The 18906-nt window shown below is 36.2% G+C and overlaps 1 protein-coding gene and 1 non-coding gene across 7 annotated transcripts in view; both read right to left on the bottom strand.

Moving 5' to 3' along the window:
- DMD (dystrophin) overlaps positions 1-18906 on the bottom strand; it is a 1925924-nt gene that overhangs the window by 852461 nt on the left and 1054557 nt on the right. The gene's annotated exons all lie outside the window — the stretch shown is intronic.
- LOC118840511 lies at positions 594-696 on the bottom strand. Its single transcript, XR_005009699.1, has one exon. It is a non-coding gene; the product is annotated as a U6 spliceosomal RNA (small nuclear RNA).

Genomic DNA, 18906 nt, shown 5'->3' on the forward strand with positions numbered 1-18906 from the left:
TTCGCTCATATATGTGCCACCCTAATTCAGGCCTTCATAAAATTTCTCCTGGACTATTGAAATAATGTCCTAATGATTCTCCCTGATTTGAGTCTTTATTTTACCCCATTCTTCCCACAACTGTGAAATGGGTATTCCTAAAATATAGCAGTAGTAATGGTATACCCCTGCTTAAGAAGCTTCTCTGACTTTCCATTGCCTCTAAGTGCAGCTCTGGTGCCTCGCCTTACACAAAGGCATTCCTGGAGACTACAGTGGCTTGCACTGTACCTGACTCTGCAAATTACTTTGAACTTAGTTGTCAGTAACAAAAACGCTCATCTGCTCTTTGGTCCATTCCTGTTGCACACTGTGTCATTACACTCCAAGGATCAAATTTAAAGTATATAGACACAGATTAAAATGTAGACCATATGTATATGTATATACACATATATGCATACGCATACACATACACATATATACATGTGTGTATATATGTGTGTATAAATTTGCATGTATATTTATAAATTTTTACAATGACATGCATGTTTATACATGATTTTAAAACAGATGCATGCACAAATAAGCATATGTATTTGCTGCAGAGGAAGCAAAATATAGAATGTTCCACCAATATTTCTGTCATCACTTAGCAAGAGCAATGATAATCTTCTCTGTATCATTCAAAATTTAGTAAATGCGCTGCCAAAGAGAATATCAATAGATGACATAGACATATGGATATTAATATACACATGTGTGTATATACATTTGAAGTTAAATAGTTATGTCTTGTGTAGACCCATACATTAATCAATGCCCAAAGAGACTTCCAAAATTCAATAATTCCAATTAATTAATGTAGACCATGATTTCATTATTCTTCTCATATATCATAAATAAATAAAAAATTTTGAAGACTTAATTTTTCTTATTTTTTCCCATTTTCACTAACAAAAGCTAAAAGAGAAGCTAGAATTGGGAGAGATATCTTCACGTATATAACAGTGAATTTTATTTTTTTCTCACAATTGCTCTCTAGGGAACACATGTCAATGTTAGGTTTTTTGACCTCTGGAAAGCTAATAAAATAATCTTGAATACAAAAGTGAAAAGTATGTGATTGTATGCTACAAGGCTTTTTTGAATATATGTTTACATATTGTTTAAGAAATGACAGAGTCAGGAGGACCTGAGTTCAAATCCAGCCTCAGACACTTGTTGCATGTACTAGCTGTGTGACCTTAGGCAAGTCACTTAACCCCAATTGCCCTGCCAAAAAGCAAAAAAAAAAAAAAAAGAAAAAAAAAGAAATGATGTACATGATTCATTTGAGGTGGGGGGAAGAGTTCCTTCTTCCACAATGGTATCGTTTAAAATATTATTAGTAAAATGGGATCTAATTTTAATTCACAAAGTGAAATGTTCTTTGGAATTTTACAGAAAAAATTATTTGTACTTGATTTGTTTTAATTACAGAAATATATTGTCCACGTTTTTTCTTTCAAATAAATACTAAAATTAAGGTTCCTTTGATAGGAACCACCATGAATACTACTCTCCTTATATATATATATTTATTACCACATATAGATTTTTTTGCTTGTTATCCCTAAAGTTCCGCAAAGACATAATGCATAATGGTATAAATTAAAATTCCAAAAGAGGTTTCACTCTTAGTAAGAGAATGAATAATATCTTTTTGGCCACTGAGGGATCCTGCTGTCATTAACATACTTCACTTGTTAGTTTTTGAATAATGCTTAATGACCATAAGCAATAGTCTCATAATTAATTTCTCGGTTTATTAAAATATAACAACTCACAACTGTGTGATAGAATAATCCGTAATAACATCTTAATATATATATATGTATATATTTACATATATATATGAACATATATGTGTGTGTGCATATATGTATATGTGTATATTGATGTGTGTTGATACTGTTTAATGTCCAATCAATTTTGAAAAGTTATGTCCTGCAAAACAAGTTCAAATGGCCATGCTTATTTACTGAAGCTTCCATAGCTGTAATTCCATTTCAGAAACGGGGTTATAGGCGTGTGTGACAACTACATGTCCACAAGCACATCACTGAGTAATATGGCTTCTATCTCATTCTTCATCATTCCTGAGAATACTAACGAATCTCAGAGAAGCATGGAATTTGATGCAATCAAACAAATCTGACATTACTAAGACTCTCAATTTCATTTTTTCCAATAGTTGCTCTAAGAATAGAAGCGCCAACATATGTAAATAAGCTGATGACCCTGGTCTCCTTTTACCAAGGATATGGTAAGAGACATGCTTGCTTTAGCCTAAAATTGGATTTTTTTCACAAATCTGTTTAAGTGGCTTTGTTAGCTGCCAGCCTGAAGAAGAGAAGAGAAAGGCCCATTTCGAGTACTATCTCTAACTGTATATAACTCTATCAAAGCTGCCATGATCCAATATGAATAGAATGAAGATACTGGGTACTAGTGCATAGAATTCAACATTCAGTAAGTAAATATCATAGTCATATTTTATGATACTCCCCAAATAGCTCTTTAAAATTACAGAGTAATTTCTAAATTGTATTGTCCTTGCCCTCAATCGTAATTTCACAGAAATTACTGTATAACACACACACACACACACACACACACACACACACAAACATGGAAACCACTGCAGAGGAAAATGAAAAACCCAGCCTCATACAGAAGTCCTGAAAACTTAACAATTCTGGCTTTGTTCACTGTCACTTTGTTTTGTGCATAATAATGTATCCCCCTTGAAGCAAACTGAAAAATCTGACTTAATGCTATAATATCTGAAAGATTTTTTTAAAAAATCAAAATTATGAAAAAGCAGATGGGACTTATTTTTAAGAAATTAAATGATGCAGGGATATTAAAATTCATGTGCCAACTTGACCGTTGCGTTGGCATTATTTAGAAGTGTTATCTTTAATCTCATTATTTAAAGCCAACAGCATTACTTTTTCCAAAGCTCATCTATGAGGACAGGGCATTTTAGTTTGAACTTAAGTTCTACTTCTTTGTATTATTCTGAACAGAATGATTTTATAGTGATTTTTTTAAAATCAAGGTACAAATCTCCACCCCGCCTCCACTCTCCCCTGGCTCCAACCAGAGCAACAAGTGTTGCAATACAAAAAACATATCCTTATACAATGTTTTAGAATTTTAAAGATTGAGATAATAATTTATCTAATTCAGTAAATGTATATTTCAATCCCCACTAAACTGAAATGTGTGTTTGAATCTTGCCCACAAGAAAACAACATGATTTTAAAAAGTCATCAGTCGTTGATAATCATAGCAATGACCAATCAACTGCAAAAGACTGGTGATGAATGATGCTTTTCACCTCTTGGCATAAAATGCAGAAAGTATCTACTTTCATACATGGCCACAGTGTGAGATATTTTTGTTTGAAAAGTAGGCTTTTTTTTGAACTGGCTAGAGATTTGGAGGATGGGGGTGGGGGGAGTTGGGATAGTGATACTAAAAAAAATTCAATTTCCAATACAGTCCTCTTTTTCTATTACACTTTGTATGGAAATGTTCAAGTTTGTTGATGTTTGGTTAAGTTCATAATAATAAAAAAAACATTTAACATTATTTTGTAACTTTTCTTTTGAAACTCATCATATTCTTTGACTACTCATGACTATCCATCTACTGGAAAATGGCTTTTTGTCTTAGTGTCAACTACAGGGTGTCCCTACAGTCTGGACACATAGGCAAAAATGCATATTTTGAAATACATGGAATATTTACAGTCCTTAGTCCTCTTGGCTTCTTTTTCTGGGATATGCTAAAGGAGAAGGTGCACTTAATGAAAATCACAGATGTGACACACTTGATTGAACACATAAAGAGTGAATAAAGTGCTAAAACTGATGGCAATGTGGAATTATTGCATCAAGTTTATGTGAATCTTGCAAAGTACATCAACCTTTGCATCGCAAATGATGGAAATCATATTGAAGATGTTATTTATTAATATTCCAATTAAATAAAATGTGGTTGAAAATTTTATTGATTTCATTTCTTGAAAATATGCATTTTTGCCTATGTGTCCTGATTGTAGGAACACCCTGTGGTTTGGGTTTGTTTTAGTTTGTTATAAAGGAAAGCTTTCTCGGAAATGGGGCAAATATTTCAAAGTGACTATGATATGAGAAGGAAGTACTGATTAAAACATTCATTTTTTAAAAGAAGAAATAAATATATGATTGTTTTCAAAGAGAGAAAAATATGATAAGATTCAGTGGCAAAAGTAGCTTCATTTTGTGGAAGCAGAATTGTTAAAAGCCACATATTTAGATTTGGAGAAAAAAGAGTTAGTCCCAGTCCTGGAGAGGCATCTTCTCCTAGATTCCCTGCTGATCCTTCCAAATCAACACATCTAAAAATTGAAATCAATATCTTTTCTCCCCGAACTGCCCCATTCTGCCCATCTTTCCCATTTCTGTTGATGGCATGACCTGATATCTTTCTTAATCAAACAGACTTGAAAGAGTGGAGTCATCCTTGAATCTTTCCCTCTCCTTCAACCAAAAGTATTTAATTTGTTACTCCTCTCTATCAATGTCGTATCACCGCTCTCAAAGATGTCAACTTTCCAACTCACAAAGACAACTCTTTATGGATCCTTTCACTTCTTGCAAGGTGATAACCTCCTAATCTTTTGCCTCCAATCCCTCCCCTCTTTACGTCCTGTTGTCAAAATTATTTTCGTAACGGACACATGGCCGTACCACATCCTTGTTTGACATTTAAATCCTATTTCATTCTTAGTCTAATTTGCCTTCCTTCATATACCCCATGTTCCTGACAACCTGGACTTTGGGTTATTTTCCAAACTCAACTTTTCATCTCCCACATCCACGCATTCATATAGGCCATCTCCCATGAACAAAACATATTTCTTTCTTTTCTCTGGGTGGTAAAAATAATTGCTTTCTTCAAGGTTCACTTTATATGCCACAGTAGAGAAACTTGATAATGTACTTATTGTCCTCTCCCTCCCCAAAGTTTCCTTTGTCTGGACCCATGCTACGAATTTCCTCTTCCTTCTCCTTATTTGCCATTTCATTCTAAAGCCCTGTTCCTGATCTACCTACAACCCAATTTTTATAATGCCTATACTATTGCCTTCTCTAGCTCATTGACTTCTTAAATGCATGCAACTCAATCATCTGTAGAGTGTCCTGTCGCACTTCTTATATTGTTGGTCATGACCCCATGTGGGGTCATGAAAAATGTGGCAACAGAAAAAAAGTTTCTGAATATGCAATGACCAAAAATTAATAAGAAATCAAATGGGTAATCAATCTGAGGTGTTTCTGGCAGTACTTGACCTGTTGTATTGTACAACTTCACTTGGTTCTGACCAGAAAGCACGTGCACTTTACACTGTGCATGCCTTGGGGCCACACAAAGCCAACGAATGCTGCAGAAATGGTAAAGGGGTCTTGAGCGGAAAAAGTTTAAGAAGCCCTGTGGACCCAGAACAACTGATCAGATAAACATTCAGGCCATCATAATTGTCTTTTTGTAATGTTCTCTTTAATATAGTGGTCTTAACCTGTCAAACTGGGGACAAAAAAAGTGGGATAGGATAATGGGATTCTCATAAGAAAGGAAGGATAGTATAGTGAAAAGTATGTTGGATATACAGTGAGAGGACCTCAGTTTGAGTCCCAGCTCTGCTGCTGACCAGCTGACTGACTACAGACCAGTCGCTTTTCTTCTCGGGGCCTTAGTTTTCTCAGATCAGAAATTAGGGGCTTTGACAAGATGGTCCCTAAAGTCCTTTCTATCTTTAACTCTAATATCCAATATCTTGTGATATTGGTATCTATGAGCTAAAAATCCTGAAAAAAAGGGAATTTAGACTACTATTTACATTTCTACAATGTGAACATGGACCTAAACAGAGGCTAGTCTAATCTGCTGTCCTGAAACACGGCACAAGCAAGGGCTGTAGTATATTGGAGGCCCAGGCCACATGGTTAGAATACGGCTGGAGAGAAAAGACAGGCGGAAGAGGGGATTTTGGAAGAGAAATTTGAGAGATCTAGACTCAAATTCCCTGTTTCTGCAGCCAATTTTATTTTCTTTCCTTCCCTGAACGTATCAGTCATTATTTCTGGGTAGTAAGAATCTTCTCAAACTACTAATTATATCCATTAATTATATCTGAATGATTGTGATAGAAGAGTAAAATCAACAGAAAGAGCAACGGATTAGGAATCAGGAGACCCGGGCTCTATAGCTGACTCTGTTATGGGGTCACAGGCTTTCCAGCGAGCTCTATCCCATTCCCCATGCCTCCGACACAAAGCCTCCCAGAAGCCTACGTAAGATCCTTGCGGACGCTTCTGCCGTAACGGACACAAATGGCCTAAGAGATACGACTGAATACGGAGACAAGAAGGATGAGCTGAGTTCAATTCAACAAGCATCTATGAAGCGTCGAAAACAGGTTCTGACTACCTTGTGACCTTGGACGAGTCATTTAATCTCCCTGAGCCTCTGTTTATTTAAAACGATCAATTCTCTATTCATTAATCCGCATAGTTTCTCTTCTGGGCACATAATGGGTGCTTAAAATATGTTTTTTTTGATTGATGGTTAGATCACAGGATCAGAGATTCAGAGGTGAAAGGGATCTGAGACATAATTGAGAAAACGGAGTCATAGAGAGGTTAAATGACTTGCCTAGGATCACAGGCCAATTAGTGGCTGAGGCAGAATTGGAATGTATTTCATCTTGACTCAAGTTGAACCCTCCAACTGCTACGCCACCTAGATGCGCCCTCTTCCTTATCAAAGCTGTTCTAGACTTCCAGACTACAGATTATTTAGTCCAAGATGCTGATTTTACAGGTGAGGAAACTAAGGACCTAAATCACACAGATAGCAAGTAGTAGAAATCAAATCTGAATCCATTTATTCTAATTACAAGTCCAGTATTCGTTCCACTATCTCACACTACTTCTGTTAACTCTGTTTAATTAGAGTTGAACTCAGCAATCTCTAAAAGAAATATGTGTGGTAGTAATAATTATATATCAGTTTAGGCTTTTAAAATGCTTCATGTACGTTGTCTAATTTCATCTTTTCAACAATCCTGTGAATTAGGTAGTACAAGAGCTATTAACTATATCTTTAAAGGAAAAACTAGATGCTCAAAGAAGTGAAATTGATCTGCTCAAAGTCACTCCCCAGTAAGTGGCAGAGCCCAGGAGTGAACCCCAAAAGTTGGGCTGAAAGCAGAGACCTTAAAAGGACATGGAAATCAATACTAAAAATTCTAAAATAGTTGCAGTAAATTTTTAGAACATTATAAGTGGGTAGATTTTATTTTTAATTAAATTTAATTTTTAATTTTTATGTATTTGTATACATACATACTTTTTACTTGTAAAAACCAGATTTTTGTAAGAAATATTATGTAACAGCTCTTTTGTGGTAGAAAAGAAGTGGAAACTGAAGGGGAATCAATTGGGGAATGACTGAATAAGTTGTGGTATATTATTTTGATGGAATACTGCTGTGCTATAAGAAATGATGAGGGGAATGGCTTCAGAAAAACCTAAGAAGACATATATGAATTGATGCAAAGTGAAGTGAGGAAAACCATGAGAACATTGTATACAGTAACAGCAATATTGTAATGATGATTAACTGTGAAAGACTTAGCTACTCTAATCAAGACGATGTTCTAAGACAATTCCAAAGGACCCACAAGGAAAAATGCTATGCACCTCCAGTGAGAGAATGGATGAACTCTGAGTACAGTTTGAAGCCTACTTTTTTCAATTTGTTTTTCTTGCTTTTTTGTAACATGGCTAATATGGAAATATGTTTCGCATGACTCGACATGTATAATATATTGCTTACCTTCTCAATGAGAGGGGGAGGCACTGGAAGGAGAGAGAATTTGGAACCCAAAAATTTTTAAAATGAATATTAAGAATTTTGTGCTATAGGAAATAGATAAGAAATAATCTAGTTCCTCTCTTCCATCCTTAAATATTTTAGATTTGTATAGGGATTTATAATTTTCAAAACATTTTCAATTCAAAATATACTTTAATCTACTTAACAACCATGTGAAATATCAGATATCAGCCCCATTTTAAAAGTGAGGAAACAGTTTTAGAAAGAGTAAGTCACTTGTCTAGGGTTCCATGGGTAGTAAGTGGAAGAGCTAAGATTTCTGAATCCTAGTGTGGTACTTTTTCCAATACACAGCATTCTCATGATAATAAATATTTGTAACCAAATATGCCTTTTGGACTCTTGTCACCTGTCCACATTATTTCTCAATTTGCTGTTCAAAAGGTAGTGGCTTCTTGATCTCAGTATTATCAGGGTATAAGCTAACCTCTGCTTTAAAATGTCCAAACTGCCAGCGAGAAACAGAATCATATGTCCCTCCATAATTTCCCTCTCTTCCTCACCATCATACTTGGGAGACATTTAACCAACTTGCCTCAGAACTTCTACTACTACTACTAACTACTACTACTACTACTACCAACTACTAACTACTACTACTAACAACTTACTACTACTACCAACTACTAACTACTACTACTACCAACTACTAACTACTACTACTATTACTAGTAGCTTGCATTTATATAGTACTTAACAAGTGCAAAGCACTTTATGTGTTATCTTATTTGATTCTCATAATAACCCTGAAAGGTAGGAGGTATTATTATCCCCATTTTCAGATGAAGAAAGTAAGGCTGAGAAAGGTTAAGTGAATTGCCCAGCATAACAGAGCAAGTAAGGGTCTGAGACAGAATTTGAATTCAGTTCTTCTTGAATGTGAGTCAAACACTTTTATCTACTGCTCCATCTAACTGCTTTCAGCCATGTCTATTCATGATGATCTATAGACCTCATAACCTATCTGCTTTGGTCCATGGTGCACTCCTTTCCTACCTTGAATCTCTATAAATACTGTTCTTTTTACTGGATTCCCCACCTATTCAGATCTAGCCTATCATTCGTGTGTTAAATAGGACAGCTAGGTGGGACAGTAGATAAAGCATTGGACCTGAAGTCAGGAAGACCAGAGTTCAAATCCACTTACTAGCTGTGTGACCTTGGGCCAGTCACTTAACCCCATTTGCTTCAGTTTCTCCATTTGTAAAATGAGCTGGAGAAGGAAATGGCAAGAAAACCCCAAATGGGGTCACAAAGAGTCAGATAAGACTGAAAACTCAACAAGGTATTAAATAGCTAGGTAGCACCACCTGCTGGCCCAATCTGCATCATGGATGAGACTGTAGGCTTCTTGGGATGTCAGGTGTATATTTTAGCCATCCACAACCATCTGAGATTATTTAAAGAAAAATTAGGGTATAAAAATAGGCCATTCAATTCAATTTAACAAATCCTTACTGAGCACCTACATTGAACAAGGCACCATGCTAAATGCTGGAGGCAATGAATACATAAACAAGCTCTGACAGCAAGCAGGACAATATCCACAGCCAAAAGGCAGGGTCTTTCCTGCCCTAAAAGTATATCATAGTCCAACATAGAAAAAAAACTATGCCCACCTATATATATAAATATAACCAGAATCCTGGGAGAGTTAAAGGACAGAGGCCAACTTAAATATTTCAAAAGACCTAGATGTTCTGAATATAGCTGTGCTCCACTGGAGATTGCAATGCTCCCAATCTGAGTAGAAATAGATTTTAAAGAATCATCATTGTATGGGCATAATTCTAGTGATGGGTTTCTTCTGGAGATGATTCTAACTAATCTGTAACACCAAATACAGAGAGACACCAACGATTTGCCATCAAAGCCTTCCCAGACTGGTAGAACCTGACACAGGATTAGAATTTAGGACAGTACATGCCTTTTTAAGATGATGTGAATTTAATTTTTCTTAAAAAAAACCCAAAACATAAAAAACACGCTAGAATCTAACAATGGATTTTAAATGCATACTTCACACAGTTCATTTTCACAATATTTTACTCATGTTATCTATTTAGCTTTTTGTTTTTCTTCTAAAGCAAGGATTTACCTGTCTCTCTAAATATAATCTGTACAAGTAATATAGTGAAAATAGTGCTGAGTGGTGAGCACATTGCCTTCTGCCCAAGGGTTTTGTGGCTCTAACTCAAAGATTAGCTTCTTTCCTTAACTTGGGACAAAACTTCATGTTTAGCAGCAGGTCAGTAACACAGCCTAATCCCATGTAGAAGTTAAGATGTATTTACTTCAATGCTCCAAGACATTCATAGGTTTTGAGCTGGAAAGCACCTTTGAAGACATTTATTCCAACACCTTCATTTTACAAATGAGGACTCTTGGCTTTTGGTCCCACTATTCGCCAGGAATCTGTAAACAGATGATGTACTACACAAAAACTACTGAGGGAGAAGTTGGAATTATTAATGAGAATTTCTGACATTTCAAGGGTATCTGCTCAGCATATGAAAATATGAAGGAAGGGAATTACTCCATCATCAAGAAGAAAGAGTTAATTAATGAGGTGTCAATAAGGGTAAATTAATGGGGTGGCAGATCATACATTCTTGTTTTTGTTGTCTATTGTTTTCCCAGCACCAATACTGATCAGAGAATGTTATGGTTGGAAGGAGTTTTAATCTGCTCTTAATTTCCTCTACTCTACCCCCCATCATGAGGTCATTTAGCCACTGGTTGAAGACCTCAGGCTGACTATTCTATTTTGATATGGTTTTAATTATCAGAAAGTTGTTCTTTCAGGAAGAAATTGAATTAGGGTTTGCTTCACTGTAACTGTTAGTCCCTTGTTCTCGGTTCTCCCTATTCTGATGCCATGGAGAATAAGACTAACTCTTTCACGTGAAAAGTTTCAATTTAAAGGCATGGCCAGATCAACTGCAAACTACTTCAGAGGAGGAGGACAAAACATTATTAGTTATGGTACCTCGAAAGTCATAGAAAAACAATTGAGGGGAAGGGCAACTTGAGTAGTTATTGATGTGACATTCAACTAGGACGGATTATTCTGAGAGCATTTGTTAATGAAATCGGAAGACAAATAATATACAAGAAATAAAACAGAACTCTGCTATGGCTACTCTCATTGTAACGTATGAAAAAATGGCAATGCATTGCAGATCCGTAGTTTGAAGAATGGATTAGAGGGGAAATGGACTAGAATTCTAGTTCTTTGGGTGCCATGCTACTCCAATGACTCACATCGATTTTGTAGCGCATTAAAATTTCCAAGTCTTTCTCAGAGGCATTGTCCAGTTATATCTTTCTCATATAGGAGAATCAGCATGGTGAAAATTATTATAATGCTGAATGTGGAATCAGAAAGATGTGGATCCATATCTAGCCTCTGACAGCCACTGTAGGAACATGTCACTTATGGACAAGTCACTTAACCTGCCAGAGCTGTTTCTTCATCTGTAAAATGGGGCATAATAAAGCATACCTTTACAACCTCACAAGGAGGTAACTCAAACAATAGAAGACATAGAAATCACCTTATAAACATAAAGTGACATATGAGTTATTGCTGTGTTGTTGTTATTATTATTAATTATTCTGTCCTTAGAGGCAGGTGGGTGGCATAGTAGACAGAGTATTAGACCTGGATAAAGATGAGTTTGAATCTAGACTTAGATACTTATCAGAAATGTGACAAGCTTGTAAGTCCCTTAACCTGTGTCTGCCTCAGTTTCCTCACCTGTAAAATGGGGATAATAATATCAATATCAATATAGAGTGGGGATAACAAGTACTCCCAGAGTAGTTGTGAGAACAATATATACATAAACATATATATTTATAAATACATATTTTCTATATATATTCACATATATGGATACTTTGCAAACCTTAAAGTACTACATAAATATTAGCTATTATTAATTATTCAATTGATTTTTTTAAAACTGAAGTGCAGGATTTACTTTTCTCTGTTAACTGTGATTTTAATTTGACCCCATTATTCTCACCTCCATCTTCCTGATCTAGTACTTGCACATTTAACTTTTTTAACCCAAATGGAAAACTTCTGATTTATTCTTATTAAATTTAATCTTATTAGGTTCTTGCCTGGTTGATCTTTTCTTGGGGGGGTCCTACCTTTGTCATCCATTGTGTTAACAATACCTTCCAGCCTTGTTTAAATTTCAGTTTGATAATCATTCATAAATGTTTTTTTATTTAAGTTACTGGTGGATGTTATACAATCACAGACAGTGTAAAGGAATTACCCCTTTTGTACTCCACTAAAGACTCAAGTTGACACTGAGCTATAAATGACTACTCTTTGGGTCCAGTCATTCAACCAGCTTGCAGTTCACCTAACTTGACCTATATTGCTTCCTCTTTTTCACAAGGGGAAAAAGAGAGAGAGAGAGAGAGAGAGAGAGAGAGAGAGAGAGACAGAGAGAGAGAGGGACAGAGAGAGAGACAGAGAGACAGAGGGAGAGAGAGATGAAAAGAGAGAGAGACAGAGAAAGAGAGAGATGGAAAGAAAATAATCTAATGAGTAAAGAGAGTAAAATAAGAAGAAAAATACCAGGTTTATTTATATTTATAACTATAGCTGTAAAACAAACTCTGTGAGATTTTGTATTGTTTAGTTTATTTTGCTCTAGCATTCAAAAGTTTTATCTAGACAATCTTTGATATGACAAAATTAGTTCAACTTCTTCCTAAATTAAAAAAAAAAGATAAACCAATTCCATAACACTTTATCTTGTACCTATTACCATCAGATTATGGTACTCTCATAATTACACTTCATGCAACCGGCTGTTACATGTAAAGTGACAATTTAGAATCTTAGGTAGAACAATGGAGAGTAGAAAGGGTTTAATTTTTACATATCATTTCTTCAGGAAAATAACATCACTAGAGGAAATAGCTCTGAAGAAGTTCAGTGAGGGCTGCCATTGACTTAATTAACTTAACCATTTTCATTAGCAAACTCAATATTGACTTAAAACAAAGCCTACTTAATTTATTCTAAGAAATGAATATTTATGAAACATTGTCATAGCAAAGTTAAAAATTAAGATGATATTACTACAAGAAAAATAAAAGCAGGTTGCTGAAAATGTGTCTTAGATCATTATTTAGAGTAGATTCAGTAACTTTTGATTCTTTTTCTGTATTTCCCTCCAGACATTCCAGGTATGACCTTGGAACAGAAACAATATTCCTTCAATTGCTTTTGCACAGAACTTGTAATACTTTCCCTTTTAGAAGAAAGTGAATGTCTAACTTGGTGGAAAAGACTGAAACAATGCATAAATCTGACACATTGACTATAATTTTATGCTTTGATTGGCAATTTAAATCTAGTCTTTTGAAAAACACGTTCACTTTGTTGGTTTTATTCCTTTTATGTGCCTTCGGATTAAAAGAAAACTTCATCAGACGGCCATTGATTTTTTGGGTGAGAGAAATCTGATATGTTAGATATAAAGAGCCTGGGTTCTATCACAAACAATGGATGTACAAAAATGTGATGGGAATTGAACTAACAGTATATAAAACTCAAGTATCAATATACATTTGTGAAAACACGACTGACTATGGTTTTCCTTCATAGTCTAGATTTTTTTTAAATTATAAGATGTGTATAAGCTGCACTGTGTAGATGTCATTTATATGCAGGCTCATAAGAGAGACAGAGATTGTAGAAGGAAGGAGGGGGGGTGGAGGGGTTGTACATGATGAAGAATAGAAATAAAATATCATGGAATTGTAGATAATGTGTTGAACTTAGAATCTGGAAGACCTGGATTCAAATCCTGTTTCAAAACTTTACTAGTTCTGTGACTACAGAAAGTCATTCAACCACCCCATCCTCAGATTCCTGATCTGTAAAAGGAAGATAACAATACCTGTAGTACCTAACAGGATTGTTATGAGGCTTGAATGTGACAATTTATGTACTTTGAAAATTTTCAAGGGCTCTTTAAATGTTAAGTTGGTACAGTCAAATAAATATTTATTAAGTTATATGAAAGGCAAGGCATTAGGAGCAAGATGAAGAACTACACAGTCCTAGACCTCAAGAGATACAGTCTTCCAAGAATGAAACAATATGTACCCAAAGAAGTTTAATCCAAGGTAGAGTGCGATATAGAAATGGAAAAGTCCAAGAAAAATGCTCTAGGAAATAGAGGATGTCAATAACGGCTTGCTGAACTAGAAAAGGCTTCTTGTTACAAGTGGTACCTGGTCTTGTAAGAAACAAGCATCTTACCAAGAATTCCATGAAGCTGCTGGTGAGCTAGGAAGGGTTTTTATTAAGGTGCTTGCAAGACAGGTGCCCAACAAGTAGGCACACCTGTTGAGACAAATACACAGCTTTTCATTCCTTATTCCTGACTTGCTTTTCCCTCTCCTGTTTCCCCATTGGCTGGGTACTGCAGGGTTCACAGCCTATTCAGGACTCCTAAAATCCCCAAGTGATTCTCTACCCCGACCTTTACGTTTCCCATTACCCTGTCCCCTGCCCCTCATTTTCTTTATACTTTCTGGCTGCCTCATAAGCACCTGCATCTTGTTCAGCAACTTGGCTTTTACGCAGAAGCAACAACCTCCTTTCCCCACATTATTCCCCCTTTTCTTTTTGCATGCAGAAGCAACAACCTCTTTTTTCCCACAGTTTGAGCCCTGATGAAGTCAAGGATGTCCACTAATAGAAGAGGAAGAAGGAATCATTCCAGGTATGGGAGTTGAATGTGGTATTGTGAAAATGTACAGATGTGGAAGATATAATGGCATGAAAAGATTAGGAAACAGCTCGAGTTGTTAATTTGGCTTGAAAATAGAATATGTGAATAGTGATAGAAATGTTAGAACCAGAATGTGGGAGGCTTCTGTACCACAATGAAGAGTTTTTATATGATCCTAAAGCAGTAAGGGTTTTTAACAGGGAAGTAACTTAATCAAACCTATGCATTAGGAAGAATATTTTGGCAGGAGTATGAAGGATGAGAGGGGAGAGACAGATAGTAGTGAGATCGATTAGTAAATGATTTCAATAGTTCATGTGGAAATTAATATTAGACTCAACTAGAAAGATGGCCATAAAAATGGAAAGGAGGGGACAGAATCAAAAGATGCTGTGGAAGCAGAATCTACAGGATTTGGCAACTGATTGGATATTGGTGGACTGAGGGAGAGGAAAGATTCAAAGATGATAGACAGAGAGGAAAGATTCAAAGACTGACCTTCCTCCCCAGGACCCCCTTGAGGCAGGGACAGCTCTATGCCCCTTGCCAGCAGGAAGCAATTTCAGAAGCTCAGACCTTCACCTCTTCCCCCAAAAGATTTGGGGTCCCATTTGTTTGAGGGAAAAATGATGAGGTAATGGGACCTGGATCCTGAATTTTCCCACACATTTCAGTATCCCAGATCACTCATGCCTCCCCCCAAGGAATCTGGCCCAGCCTGGCCCAACTTGATTACTTAATTAGCTTACTTGACCCCCCACTCCCCATCCTGTCTAGACCCTTTCATTGTCTGCACCTGGCCAACACTAGGCCAATTACGGCTCCTTGATCCCATCTAGACCTTTTCTCAGTTGCCTCTGGGCCACCCCAGTCTATTTACCACTCCTTAATCCCATCCAGATCTTCTCACTGTCTTTTCTTGTACATAAGTACCAATATTATCCCCATTAAATTGCTCAGATTCACTTAGAATCTAGCCTCTTCTATTGGCATCACAAATAAACCCTTGATACTTTGACTGAAAAAAAAAGATGATTTTCAGATTTCCAATTTATTTAGCCAGTAGTTTTGGAAACTTTAAGTTTAAAATATCAATGCAATATCATATTGAAGAAGGTAAATGAGATAGAGCATTATTACTCTGGAGAGACTGGAGCTGGATCTATGGCATTGGAAGTCACCTGCAAAGAGGTGTTATTTAACTTCTCAGTGCCCCTAGTCAAATTGCTATGGATATACATTTATAGGATTATAAATTATAAAATTTATAGAATATTACAAATTATAAATATAAATTAAGTTGAGGAAAATAAGAGCCAGGGAGTTTGAGTACTTTTTCCAAGTTCATGTACATCAAAGGCAATATTTGAACCAAGTCACTTGACTCCAAAGTCATTACTTTCCAGGACTCTACACAGTTCCTGCTCTATATTGCTATAGAGAGTTTTCTCCATAGAAGCTCCCTACACAATGAAAACACTTAGCTCAACAGTTCCTTCACATACCCCAAAAGGCCATGGAATATTTTAGAAAAAGGCAAGTGTGTACTGGACAGTCAAATCAATATTGAAAATATGCCAAGTCTGTACTTTCATTGAGTGAAGCTGGTATTCATTGACAATACCATAGGAAATGAAAATTTAAATGTCTTACATCATGATGCAGATTCTTATAAGATCAATAAAGTAATGAACTATTGGTATCTTTTTTTCCTTATTGCTAACCTATTTAAAGAGTACACTAGCCTGAAGAAATGTCTATATTAAACAAATGATTTAAACAACAACAAGGAATAAGATGAACCTTAACACTTTGGATTATTTAACAAAAGCTGCTAATTACTTTGAAAGACTCAGTGCAATGCTCAACCATAATTCCAGAGTCCCAGTAATGAAGCATGCTTCCTGCCTCCTGCCAGAAAGGTGATGGGCTAGAGATGCAGAAAAAGACATTTTTTCCTATGTGGCTTCTGTGTGGATTTGTTTTGCTTGACTAGGCTTATTTGTTATGAGAGTTTATTTTTAAATTTTAGTGGGAAGGGAAGAAGTAAAGCAAAGAAAGAAAAGATCATTAATAAAATATTTTTAAAAAATGTATAGAAAAGGACAAGAGGAAATTTAGAGGGAGGCACAGAGAAGCAGGACAGCCTTGGATTTAGGGTGTTAAGCATATCAGGTACTTAAAAACAGTAACTAGTAGTAAATGATAGAGTCCAGGTTTCATTTAAACCTCTCTTTTTTGTTGTTCATGGAGATGTTCATATTCATTGGTGTTTGTCAAGTTCAGAATAACACATTTGAAAGAGAGAAACAAAGGAGCTCCTAATTGCTAGAAGAGCAGATATTTACAGTAAAAGCCAATCACAGATTTGATAAGGGAATAGTAGAATCACCAGTGAAATGTCACAATAAAACTTGGAAAATGTTCAGTTTTCTTTCATATATGATTTGTGTTTCTGCCGTCCATAAATGGAGCTGATATTGGTACTATTTGTAATAGAAAATTCTCATGTTCTTACATGATTTATGTTGTATATAACATAAACTGGGCAGCTAGGCCTGGAGTCAGGAAGGCTCACCTTCCTGAGTTCAAATCTAACCTCAGACACGTACTAGCTATGCAACCCTGGGCAACTCACTTAACCCTGTTTGCCTCAGTTTCCTCATCTATAAAATGAGCCAGAGAAGGAAAAGGCAAACCACTCTAGTATTTTGGTCAAGAAAACCCCCAAATGGGATCATGAAGAGTCAGACACAACTGAAAATGACTGAACAACATCACATAAACATGCTTTAACAAGTCCTTTATACTCATACTCTTTGTGCTTTTGTGTATCATGGAGATGTCCTTGGGTTATATAAATAGATGCCAGCTGGATTCAGTCTCTGGCAAGTCCCACAACAGATAGGAAAGTCTTTGAGTACAGGCTCAAGAACAGACTGTCTGTCTATCATCTACAGACCAGCCCAGTATGTGTAGAGAGGTTTGTCTTTAGAGAATAGGCCGCCGGAAGATAAATGTTTTTTTGGTCACAACTCAAGAAGACAGTTAAGAAAGGCAGTTAGGTGAGGTGGTATTATCTGGGTTGGAAGGCAAGATATCTGCACAGAACCTTTGAAGCATTGAGCTGTTTTGGAAATAGAGGCTTCAGTAGCACATACATCTCAAGTCTACGAAACAACAAATGTCCAGTAGCAATGAACAAAGGCATAGGGAAAAGGAAGAGAATATATGTATGTGTATATATACAATATACACACACATATATACACATACATATACATATATGCACGTACATATATACATTATGTATATATAGAGAGAACGTACCCACTATGTACCAGATACTATGCTAAATACCTTTTAAATTTTTTTTAACAAATATAATCTCATTTGATCTTTATAACAACCCTGAAAGGTAGCTGCTATTATTATCCCCTATTATATTTGAGAAAACTGAGGCAGGTAATGTGATTTGTCCAGGGTCACAGAACTAGTAAGTATCCAAGGTAATATTTGAATTCAGGTCTTCCTGATTCCAGACCAAGCACTTTATTCACTGCGCCACTAGAATGTGACTTGTGCTTTAGATGTGCCCATGAATAAACCACACTAGCCCAAGGGAAGGGTTGAAAAGGGAGATTTGGGCCAGAGTGATAGGCCTTGATGGTCAAGCTAAGCAGTTGATCTTAGTCCCAGTTACTTCATTCTACTCTTTTTGTCATTGCTAATGGGCGTGTGCTGTTTCATTGACACTCCTCAGCTGCTTACAGGTTTTCCTCACCTAGAAGCAGATCTGTACCTGAAACTCGGCATGACCAAACCAAGCCCATCATCCTTGACTCTGCACCTGCCCTTCATTCTTAGCATCAATATTTCTGTCTGGGTCACCATCCGGTTCTGTTGATTCCTCCTCCACATCTCTAGCATCCATCTCCTCCCTCTCTATTCCCAATACTTCTAGTCTAGTACATCTACTCACTGTGACATACCTAAGCTATTAAGTTATTTTTCTTCTAGTTCTTTCTGCCTCTATTTTTTCTCATTTCCAACCTTTCATATTCTTGCCAGAATAATCTTCCTTATACCTAGATCTGGTCACTCCTTTAACAAAAACATGTTCGGCAGTTCTCCACTGCCTACTGAGAAAAATTCAGAC

Source organism: Trichosurus vulpecula, chromosome 2 (genome assembly GCF_011100635.1).
Source record: "Trichosurus vulpecula isolate mTriVul1 chromosome 2, mTriVul1.pri, whole genome shotgun sequence".
In the NCBI taxonomy this organism is placed as follows: Eukaryota; Metazoa; Chordata; class Mammalia; order Diprotodontia; family Phalangeridae; genus Trichosurus; species Trichosurus vulpecula.